The sequence below is a fragment of the Nipponia nippon genome, unplaced genomic scaffold (genome assembly GCF_047370975.1).
Source record: "Nipponia nippon isolate SJK-2023a ecotype South Korea unplaced genomic scaffold, ASM4737097v1 scaffold_10, whole genome shotgun sequence".
In the NCBI taxonomy this organism is placed as follows: domain Eukaryota; kingdom Metazoa; phylum Chordata; class Aves; order Pelecaniformes; family Threskiornithidae; genus Nipponia; species Nipponia nippon.
In genome coordinates, this window is record NW_028262291.1 from 24,632,456 (window position 1) to 24,644,802 (window position 12,347).

Consider the following 12,347-nt stretch of genomic DNA (forward strand, 5'->3'; position numbering starts at 1 on the left):
CAGCACATGAGTAAGTAGTTTCAGACCACATGAGGACAGGAAGACAGAGTAACCACCCCTTCCCTATGAAGAAAACCATATACTTGAAATGTCTTGCGAGGAACTGCTGAAAAACGCAGAATTAAGAGCCTGCATTCAGTTCCCCAAAGGCAGCAATTGGCTAAGATGACACTGGCTGATTAAAATGGATTCTCTATTTTATGCATAGAGGTGCTACAGGAAGAGTAGACTGGGGTATAAGACTAATGAGGCAGAACAGCTATGGCTATGAAACAACTGTAAGGCTGAATTATCACCCCAAGGACCAACCCATAAGGATGCAGAGTTCTGTCACACACAAAAAATCTGTGTTCTGTCAGATAAGTTTACCACCTTGTATTTGTGGAATATATACCACCATTATTTGTGGAATTAAAAACAAACAAAAAGCTTATTTTCTACAGTAGCATCTTGGGAAAACAAACTTTACTCAGCATCAGGATATATAACAAGAAGAAACTAATGAAAGCATTGACTCCATTAACCACCATACTCTTGTTGTAAATAAGAGAATTGCACAAGAAAATCTCTCTCTCAAATACAGAAAATGTCAGATTAACACCACCATCCCCCCAAAGACAACACATAACTAATGAGAATAGATCTAATTTATGTCCAGTGACAGCTGTCTTACAAGCAGATTTACTGATTCTCAATAACATTTTTCAAACTAGTTTCCGTAGCAACTGCCACCTCATACTCCTGTCCCTAAGGCACAAAACATCTAATAAAATAATAATAATAGCAACAATAACAACAACAATACCGTCTACTTCCACAACATCTATCAGAAGAGTAGGTTAGATTTCTGCTGGGAAACAAGGTTGATTCTTACAGTGGGGACTCAATCTATTGCAAACACATTATAATGTATTTTTTATTATTTATTTTGTTTTGTGAGATGCAAAACACAAGTACACAGTCCTCTAGAAAATTAAATCAGAGTGAACTGTCCTTTCATTCAAACCATTTACTGCCATGGCAGTAATGAATTGCAAGAAGGAAAGCAGAGAAATATATAAAAGAGAAAAAGGAAACACAGCAAGAACAATCAAATAAGCTATAATTTTCACTTGTTGGTCAGGTTCTGTCCATTAGGAATTGATTTAGGCAGTCCTCCTGACAGGTGTTGAAAGAACTGAGAAAACCTATTAACTTTTCAAGTAAGTGATGCCCACTATCAAGATCAGTGACATCTATTCTTTCTTTGGCAGCAGTGATAAAGGAGTGCAGTATTTTCTGGCTCTCAGAAAATTCCAGGAGAGTTGTAAAAACAGTTTCTTTGCTACAACTACTTCAACAGAGCATAAGATTTTAACCAAGTAGTACATCTGTTATAAAGCCTAGCTGAAACACCACTGTATGATACCATAATAGTACCTTATACTCATATAACCTCTCTCTGTTCCCTCATGGATTATGCATGACCCATATATGCTTCATGACAACTGTAAAACTGCTGAAAGCCTATGCAAGTCTTCTCTCACAGTACATGGATTAAACACAGATTAACGGATGTCTTATAATGTACCTATTAGTGGGCAGATATTCTGGAGTTATTCCAAATAGAGTCTGATATGGAATTATTCAGTGCAGTTCTATTTAATAATTGAAAATTGATAAGTGAACCAAAGACAAAAAAAAATATTTTCAGGTACAGTCTCAGGACAGCATACACACCAACAGGATAGTAATAATGAGAATAGGTACTTTTACACAGAGATTTGAATATCAAAATTCAGCAAACTCCCCCATGCACACACACTTTTTAATACAACCTAGCATAACACAATGGGTTCAAATATTTGATAAGAAGTATAGTTTGCCTTGAAGTTGCAGACTCAGAGACATTTAGGGCCAACACATACCTTTACCTACTACAAATTAAGCCAAGAAAAGTTACTAAGATTCTGGAGTATGTAAAAGGAGACTATTAAATGTGGAAGTGATCTTAGTAATACACTGTACTGGTGTTTCGACCAGTACTGCTGGTATTAAACCTCCCAGAAAAATGAATAAGTTCCGAATGTAAAACAACCACCAAAAAATTACTTGGTGACTGAAAAACAAGTCTTATAATGCAATGATAGAGCCCATTTGATCCAACAGCAAGCTGAGAAGTGGTTTCAGGTCTCTGTAGACAGACCTATGCATGAAAAACAGTCATATGGAGGTTTTCTGTTCTTACTAGCAAAGCACAACTGAAAAATTAAGTCTTGAAACAAAGCACAATTTCCTAGGAATAAGGAAGCTAACACTGAAATGGTCTGAGGTGAAGGAAGATACTTCCACCATTTTCTGTCCCCAGACTCTAGGGACTTAACTATCACGCTGTGAATATGCTTTCTGGGAACACTTCGCATTTGTTTTTGAGACATAAAAATGCTTAGGCAGAGTAGTAACTTCCATGACTGTGATCGATGAATCTATTAATTTCCTTGTTTATTTGTCTTTACAATTATGTGCATTGTCCTGGCCATGCTCACGACACCAGCTTTGTGTTCTGGTATCATTAGCTTTTCCACAATTCATTTGAGACTTGTATCTTCGAGTGCAACCCAGCTCTGAACTGAACGTAATCATTCAGTTACGTATCCCAATATTAAGTTTATCATCGGATTTTGTAAGATGACACCAGCAGGAATTTTTTTGTTGTTGTTCTTGGTTTTTTTCCCTTTGTCTCATTTTGGAATATGAATTGTCAGTTAATCAACATGCTGTCATGGCAAAGCCTTGCATAACGGTGATACCACGTTCTCTCCTGTTCTTTGCTTGTCTCACAAAACAGGTTAGTTATACTGTAACATGATAGTCCTCAGAAAACTAAAGCTATTGACTTCTGCATAGGATTATCTGGACAAAATTTAATAGCCTATAACAAAGTAAAATTAAAAGGCCAACTTATCCCTTCCTGCTTTAAACTATACAACTTCTTTGAAATACTGCACAGTTAAAATAGTACAGTGTGTGTGATGCAAATCCTTAACTTCTAACTTTCCACACATTTCTAAACACGCAGCTCAGACAACACTAAGACTAAAATATAGCATTGTAAATTCTCTGCAAAGAAAGCCTCGCTTCTTAATCAGGGGCAGAGAAGAAAACTAGAAAATCAAAGAGAGCAGTGGTGAAGGGTGGCAGCGAGGGAGGTGCAATCTGAGGGAGTAATCTGGCAAGCCCAGAGCAGCACCCCTCTATGTGATTCCCTGCACACTGTGCTCCTTTAAATATTCAAAGGATCAAATTTGCACATGCAGCCAAGGAAGCAACAATAACCAAGCACTACAGTGATCCTGTTCCTTGGGAAAGCGTGAGCATGTCTAAAGCATAACGCTTCAGATGGCAGACTGACTGCGTCAGCGTATTGCTTACTTTTAGGACACAGTTGCATTTTGTTTCAACAGGATGCAACTATCGGTTTCTGACACTTGGTGAGTGCCACCCCAGCAGGCTAAGTCTAGGTGACATCTCCAGCACAAGCACTTTCACAGAGCAGTAGATACTGTGCTGAGGTTCTGCATGTCCTATTCTTTCTCCATCCCTAACAACAATATATACAGATATTTACACACAGAGACACACAATACACACAGAGACCCACCATATATATGAACTGCACTTTAACATACGCTTTTGTGGGTATTAAGGATTCTCCTGATGTTGCAGATTTTACCTCACTGAGACTGCACTGGTTCCCCATGTTACATCTACGCAAGCTTAATACTGCCGTCGCTGCAGTCTGAGAAAGTTTTTAAGTTACTGATCTTTTCTTTTTCTCCCCAGTCTCTCTCCCCTAATTACTGTGTGGGAAAGAAAAGGACAAGGGTCAGAGATGATAAGAAACAGGTTGTTTAAAGATTGACTTTCCAGACATTCTCCAGTCTCTTTGTACAAGAGCACCAGCAGTGCCTGGATGCTTGTCTGTTCTTTCTCTACCACCGATATGTTACAAAACCTTGGGTAAGTCATTTACATCCCTGCAACTTCTGTTCTATCATCTCCAAAACTCAATACTAAAGTTTACATTAATGTTAATATTAAATGCTAATGCTAAATTCATGCTAACATTAGTGCTTATATTAAAGCTAATATTAACACATTCCTAATAAGCATTTGCAGGTCTATTGTGAAGATATTTTACTTAATAATGATTAAGGCACAACAAAACTTCTCTCTAACGTAAAGCCAGTTTGCAACAAGTGACAATATACCCCTTTTGTATATTTCTTCTGCTTGAACAGCTTATTTCCTTAGTAAGATAAACTTCACAGTGCTATTTTTTTATAGTTCAGATACAGTAAGAGGACAGTAAAATTCCAACAGGCAGTAGTGCCATTTTATTACATTTTAACACTAAAGCAGTAAACAGTTCCAAGATCACTGTTATTATTACTTCTTGAATAGATTAATTATCTCAGCTCTCCCATCAGCTATGGCAGAAGTTTATTGCTTTGTTGTTTCTTTTTTTAAAGGAAGAAAGTTAGAAAAACTGTTCTTATGCAGTCATGAGAGAGATGGATTTTATTTAAATCTCCTGCAGAAGGAAATCCAAGTAAGAGGGGAGACTAGTGGCAGTTCTGTGTGTCATTTCAGCTGGAAGAGATGCATAGCTGCTATGCGCAGCTACAGATCTTTGCAGTGCGTATTATCCTAATTGAACTAAGCGTCTATCCAAGCTAGCTGCGCCATGCTGCCTAGCCGTGTGTGAGGCTTGCTCCTGGCAGGAGAGAAAGTGCTCTCACTCTCCAGCTCAGCAGGCTGTGAGGGCACCACTGCTGCAGAGTGAGCTGGGGGAAAGCAGGGGGGAGAGGAGGAAGAGCAAAATTCCAGCTGCACTTGCTCACATAAGAGCTCCCTGTTCAACAGCCTTGGAAACAGCCACAGCACCAAGTTCAGAGGAAGCCTGCACAGTGCCAAGTTGGCACCTGCTGGGGAGGAAAGGAAGCTGCTGGGGAAAAAAACTAGAAAGAAATAAAGAGTGGAGAAGAGGCACTAGAAAGAAGTTAAATATTTAAAATAAGTATGGAAAATGGACATTAAGTGCTGCTTTTGCCCTAAGACTACAGTTTGGCAGGAAAACCTAGGTTAAAATAGCTGAGAGAAACACAGCCAATACTGTCTCAGGTATTGGTCTTGCTAAAGTATACAAGCTGGGTAAAACACAACTTAGTGAACTGCTACACAAGGCAGACGGAAGGTTAAATTAAATTACAGGAAGCCATGCCAAAGATGCAGAACATGGTGTTCTCCACCACATAAAAGAAAGTAATTTCACTGGCAGATTTATCTTTTGGTTATAGGTATACAACAGAATTAAAACTTTTCCTATTTATTAAAAAGTTCACAGAGTTTAAGATGTCTTCCCTAGTGCCCTAAACAAATTCAAGCACTGTAATTGCAATTTGCCTGCCAAAAATTCACCAGTGATTACATAGGTGTAGACTACTACTGCTCCTGCAGTCTCTGAGGTAGCTCATATTATGAGAACCCTATCACAATGCTTTTTACTCTGGTAGCCAAAAGCTTTATATTTATAATCATTAAAATTAAATGTGCATGAGCATTACAGCACTCGCATACCTCCACATACTCACACATATTTAAAAAAAGATGCTTTAACAACTACTTTTTTCAAAAATTACTTGAGCTAATTAAATGCCACACATTTCCTAAATAATGTAAATACCAAACCACAATTATCAAAATTAACCACCTGTAATGAAACAACTCTAGGACAGAATAGGAAAAAAGAGTATATTAACGGGGTCAGCAGAAAATCCTGGTGTCAAGGTATGCCTCTAAAAATGTTGGCAACCACTAACAAAGCAAATTTAAGAACATTTGAAGCTGTATTCTAAGCATTTGGCCATCATTATCATTTAGCCAGCATGATCATTTGCAGATTTTGCTAATTTGATCTACAGTTCTTTTGAGCACTAATCCCAACCTTGAAGCAAAAGAGAAACTTCTGATCTTTGGTGGGTACAGCCACAAAATACCATTTTTAAGTAGGAAATAAAATGTGTCCCTTTGGTCATTTTATTCTGTCCCACAAGATGTCTTTTCAATTATTTTGCTGGAATTTCCTAAATATTCTCTCTACTTGGAGGCTTATATCTGCTTGTTACCACTATGAACAAAAGAGCTAACAGAGATTAATGTAAAAAATCAACCTACGTAACAGAAAATTTCTCTGAGGAGTTATTTAAAGACAGTATGAATCCTGATATTACTTATTTTGAGATGAGACCATAACAGGCATTAAATGTCCCTGCAACAGAGATGCTTATGGTGACTGTGTACTTCCTACTGCCCCATTGGCACCTGCAGGTTAAGATGAAGAAAAACTGCATTTAGCTGGAGGTGGTGAAGGCCAGGTGGCACAATGTCCAGCGGCTGGTGTTAGCTACCAGAGAGCACAGTGACTCTAGATAGAGCAGTGCCATGTGAATGTACTACGTATATTCAGTGCAACATTTTAAGTGGAACATAAAGTAGATCTCTTCATAGAACTCCTTTATTTTTTTCATTTGATGACGACACTGGGGACAGGAAGATAAGGGACACTTGTGTCACACTTTTTTTTTTTTTTTTAATAAAATGAAACAAAAAAAGAGATTCACCTCAAAAGAAGAAAGCGAAAGGTCAGCATTTAACTCTTTGCTGAATTCGATCCAAATTCACTGTTTTGCTCACAGAAGTATTTTTCATCAAATTTTATACATTTTCCCCAGCATTAAAAGCAGTTAATTTCTAGACTTGTGCTGGAATGTATTGTTCTGTCCGTCTAGTTGGAGTCAGAGCTCTGCGTCATTATATCAATTACACGCTGTTAAGCCTATGTTCTGCAGACATTCTTGAACAGTACATGGGATAAGAAACAGCAAAAAGGAGAAAGATTTAGATAAGGTTTGCTTTATACAAGCTCAGGCAGTATCACTAATTGTAATTTTAAAAATAGCAAAAAATATTTTTATAGGTTTTATTGGCAATTTAACCTCAGACTGAATTTTTAAAACCTCAAAAAATACATTAAAAAAAAAGAACTAATATGCAGCTATGCCCGGTTTGAAGATAACAGCTGTTAAGGAATTTGAAGAAATAACATAGGAAATTTAGGGGAATAAGAAAGACAAGGATAATATTAAATATGAGAAAATAACTCAAAATTATATAAGACTATATTGAGTAAATACTATTGAGTAAATACCAATTTACTTAAAATGATCTGTTAGCTTACTTTAATTAAAATGTTTGGTAGTTGCTGCTCCTGCTGTAGCTTGTGTGCAAACAATTTGATACAAATTAATAACTGAAATGTGGCTTTTATTAATCTCAGACCATTCACTTAGGAGGCCCGTTTCTAATTTGTTGTTATAAACAAGATGATTGTTTCCCACCACCCACAAGACTATCTTGTCCTCCGAGGTTCTGAAGTTTCTCTCTCCAAAATTTTTTCCTGTAGCTGAGATCACTTATAGGAAAATTTAATGGAAATTAATACATGTCTTTGGAAGGCTATTATTTCAAACAAACTATATTTTTAATTGAATTATCTTTTATGGAAAAATTGCATAATAGTTTTAGTTTAATCACTTTTTAAACAGCTGAGTTGGGCTTCTTTTCAAATAGCTTATTCAATGAGCTCTAGAACTACACAAGTAAAATCATACTATCCCTAACTTCCTGATCATCATGTTAAAAAAAAATTAAATTATGGGTATATTTAGATTTACATTTGCAGAAATGGACAATTGTATGTACACATTTTGATTTTCAGGAAACTTGATTGAAGTTTGCTCTCATTAATTGGGGCATAACTGATTCTAAAATTTTAAAAAATTCTTCTGTCCATTTAAGAAACTGAGACTGTTGTACCCTGTGCAGATGCAGCCCTACCTATACGCTTTATCCACACCAATTCCGGATGCACTTTACTATTCACTGATCCACTTGGAAAATAATTTTTTTTTACCAAGTTATTTTTTTGTAACACATTAGTTCCCTGATCTAATTCACTATGTAGTCAAAACAAGCAATTACACTAGCATAAAAGGACAGTAAAGAGGAGTGAAAAACAGGGGATGGGGACTAGGAAAGGGATCATAGAAGCAGACAGCATCATCAAGTTGAACATAACTGTTGACTGAGTATGCAGAAATCAATCAACTGAAGTATTAGCTACTTTGAGCATTCAGCTTAATTTTCTCATCATGTGAGACACGTTATATCAGTGAAACAGGGTCACCATAGAAAAATCACCTAATGAATCATTAGCATAATCTAGTTTAGAAAAAACTTTTGCCCAGGTAAAAAAAAAAAAAAATCTACATGGCTTTTCATGAGAAAAGGGGCTATATCATAGCAAAAGATTAGGGAGTATAAATACAGTAGTGAAATGGCTGCTGCAGAGGTGGATGAACTAGTGGGAGAGGAGAAAGCAGAAGTGGAATTTGGTATTGTTCTCATCTCCCAAGCAATCCTGTAATTTCATAGCAACAGTGTAAACCAGTACTTTGAAATGGTGGGAGGAAAGGTCCCTTAGTTTTGTAGAAGGAAAGGAGGTGGGAGGAAGGGACACTCCCTTCATTCAGGATCCCAGAATTGCTTTGTAGGAAATGCACAATTCAAATTACTTGCATTTGAAGGTCAAACTTGGTGCCATCCATAAGCACAGGGAAACTCAGGTTGTTCATTAAAACCTTCCATTGCTTTCAACTACAAAAAAGTCAGAATTAATATATCTACTAAATTAAACCTGACATGGTTTAAAATGGGAGCCAATCTGTTTTCAGTTCTGAAATCATTCATTGCTCCTATTTTATTAAACCAAAAGACAGAACAAGCTTGAAATGCTTTAACTTAGTTAAAGCCTGATTTTATGATGCAAATGTCAATCTTCACAGTTCAGTAAGTTGTTTTAAATCATATACGACTTGTCTACATTACCTCAGCTGGCAGGCTTTTTTATAGTTCTTTTTTCGGTATGTATCAGGGTCTCTGCTTCCACCACCCACAGCCACACTGATCGAAACATTATCTGAAGTTATGCACATTTGCTTCACAAGAAGCTCCTACTCTGCAGGTTGACACCCAGTAACCATCGTATTTGGAGCAGCTCACAGGAGACATCCTGCACAACCCTCATGGAGAACATTTTACTCCACAAACATCAGAGATACATACATACATACCAGGTACAACCAAGTACCTACACTTTAAGTCATTATATGCCAACTGCTCCATGTGTTTGTTTCCCATCTGGGAACTAAGGCACCATGAATTACAGCACCTTCTTCCCCCTTCTCTTCATTGTATGAGGTTTTTTTCCTTCAGCTATAGATTAACTTGTCTGATTTTTCACTGGCTCAAAACAAGCAAGCTAATAAATTAGTCAAGGTTAGGAAAAAAAAAATCTTTTTAAATTACTAGGAGAATACATATAAACAAAGAAGAAATAAATTATTTGAAGGTAGCGAGTCATATAAACCAAATACTGCTTTTCAGCGACACTGTCACAGGAACCAAGAGTCACAAAAACTTTGGCCAGGCATACAACTCCAGGTATTGGTAAGGGAAATGAAAAAAACTTCCCCATTAAAATGTGGATAATCGCTGTGAGAATGTATTTAAAGTAACTCCTAATTAAGAGGAGCTTTCAGTTTCAGCCACACCAGAGCACTTTAACCCTTGCAACATACAGAGATACATTGTTCAGTAACAGAAGAGTTAAATTTAATTCATTCTTCTTTTGCTTGAAAGACAAGCAGAAGGATTTAACTTTGTTATAACACAAGTAGTAAAAGAGAAGACTATACTAAATAAGGTTAGCATGAAGCAGGACTCAATGCCTTAGCTATGCCATAACCCAGCATAAGTAAGCAGTGGATAGATTATTTTAAATCACACCACACAAATAAACAATTTCTTTAAAGAGGCAGTTTATAAAAACTAGAAATGTTTGCTGTCCATCTTGGATAGTTGTCAAGTATAATTAACTATCAGCCACATATAAAGCAAAAAGTAACATCTTTCTTGTGTTCAAGCTAAGCATTGAAGTGTAAGGTAAATGGCTGATACTGATACGTGCAGTTCTGAAACGGAAAAACATTTTCAAAATAGATGTGCATAAGCAACAGGAGAGAAAAGAAGTTCCCAGTGTTGCACTGCTGCAGAAAGATTCCCGTTTTCCTTTCCCACTTTAGGTGGTCACAAGTCTACTTTGTCTTGCCTGAGTCCCCTCAGAAAGACTGTGTAAATTATAAAGTACTGCTAACATACAAAAATAATCAGGATACACTACAGATTAGACTAAACTGTATGACTGCCACATGTGCACAGCTTTTCCATGAGAAATTGAAGGGAAACATGCAAGGAATTGTTTTCGTAGAACTCAGAGACTATTTTGGACAGAAAACTTTCAGATTGCAGTTCCCTCCTAGTCTATTTATTTATTGTGAGTTTGCAGGTTTGGAAAATTATCCATAACAATCACCTCCTCAAATACCCTGTGGAGTGGAGCTATCTGTCATTACATGCAACTAAAGATGGAGTACAGATGGGCAATAACTTTATTATAATGGAGAAAAAATATTAAATAAATTCTATAATAGCATTATTAAATAAATAACCTTACAAGTATTTTAAACATGAGTATTGCAAGAAAATAAAAATTATATGACTACCAAGAGAGCACAATTTTCCATTGTGTCTTCCCATTTGAATGGCCTTTTCTTGTATGCAGAGAGCACAGTTACTATCAACACCCATCATGAGACAATTCACTACAAACTATTAATAACCAGGGATGGTTGTTTCAGTAAGGACAGGTGGGTCTACTTCCATCAAAGCTTTTACTCCTTCAACTCTTTCTATCTTTTATTTCCCACCTGCACTGAGCATGCACAATACAGACATTAGCACCAAGCACAGCCCTGCAGTGATACCAGAGGAGGCGGCACAGGTGGGAGCTGAACATACACTGCATCTGTGCAGCAGCCCTTGCACAGGGGATCCCCACCAGCAAAACCGGATTACAGCTGCCACTGCCAACTATATCCAATTTCCATAAGGGTGCAGACTCAAACCTGTTAACAAAATTCTTCACCTGGGTGAACTTAACCCTAGTTTTACCAAGCATTTACATTTCAAACACATGATGCGGCCACATTTCCACACCTAAACAATTGCTCCAAACCCATTCTTTCTTTTTCTAACTTACAGCCATCCAACCATAAAAAGAAATGCAACTGAAGTGCTACATTTAATCTGAAAGTTTCTCACCTCAAAACATCAGCTAAGATTTCCAAATAACTGTAAAGCATGTTTATTACTTTTGAAGGTACCTTAAAAAGCCCACAGAAGTGATGTATAATCAGCATGGTGCCAGGATTACTTGTTACCGGTTTTTACATTCTGAGGATATTAATGCTCTAAAAATTATCCAGAAAGCCTAACAATTGACAAACAAGTAGGTAAAAAGGCATAATTCCTATCCTTTGAGAAAATCCAGCATTTCAAATTACATTTTCATTTTCCATCAAGATTACCATTTACTTACAAACGGAACATTTAAGAAGAATGCCACAAACGCCAAGACAAAGATCTTTGGATCATAAATGAGTTTAGCATTCCCAAGCAACACCACCTGTGTCAGCCTGATTTCAGACTATATGAAGTCTGCTTGAGTCACTGTAGTGCACCATGACTTATTCCCCTCTGCCGGCCATCCTGCCTTTGAGCTGTATCTCCTATTATATGACAAAGTGGTTCATCCAAAGGTTAAACTGGCACACACAGTTCTGGATGTAGTCCAGTCAGAGTCTAGTCCATGCGCATATTCCTTTAAGGCATCATAACAGTTTAGTGCAAACAAATCTGTGAACCAACCCAGCTGATTCAATTAAATTTGAATGTTATGATTCAGGTCTACTGTACCTATAATTGCTTTCACTTTTTCTCAATGGAGGGGAGAAAGAAGGGGAAAGCAAGTTTACTATGCTATTTCTAACGTATATGGAAACAGAACATATCAAATCATCTACTGAACCTTTCAGCTAGAAAAGCTAGTAAGCAATTCAACACCTCCATTCAATAATTTAACATTTTCATTCAATATTTGGGAAGCCATAGATATTCTAACAAGAAACCTGTGCAGCATCTGATGCCCAAGTATGCTGAGATCAAAGCTGGATCCCTTCTGAAACATGTATTTTAGTCAAAATACACGTGATCAGGCAAGTGGGTAAACTGAATAACATGCAGACATTCAAATTAGGTGAATTGCTGCCTAAGTTTTTGGACATCCT

General features: G+C 37.0%; 1 protein-coding gene and 1 long non-coding RNA gene across 15 annotated transcripts in view; one reads left to right on the top strand and one right to left on the bottom strand.

The window, feature by feature from the left end:
• Nucleotides 1-12,347, bottom strand: part of LRRC4C (leucine rich repeat containing 4C) — a 582,163-nt gene that overhangs the window by 482,462 nt on the left and 87,354 nt on the right. The gene's annotated exons all lie outside the window — the stretch shown is intronic.
• Nucleotides 3,920-12,347, top strand: part of LOC148057123 (uncharacterized) — a 68,202-nt gene continuing 59,774 nt past the window's right edge. For all 3 annotated transcript variants that reach the window (XR_015701895.1, XR_015701894.1, XR_015701893.1), the window contains exon 1: nt 3,920-3,999. This is a non-coding gene — a long non-coding RNA (uncharacterized LOC148057123). The remainder of the gene's footprint in view (nt 4,000-12,347) is intronic.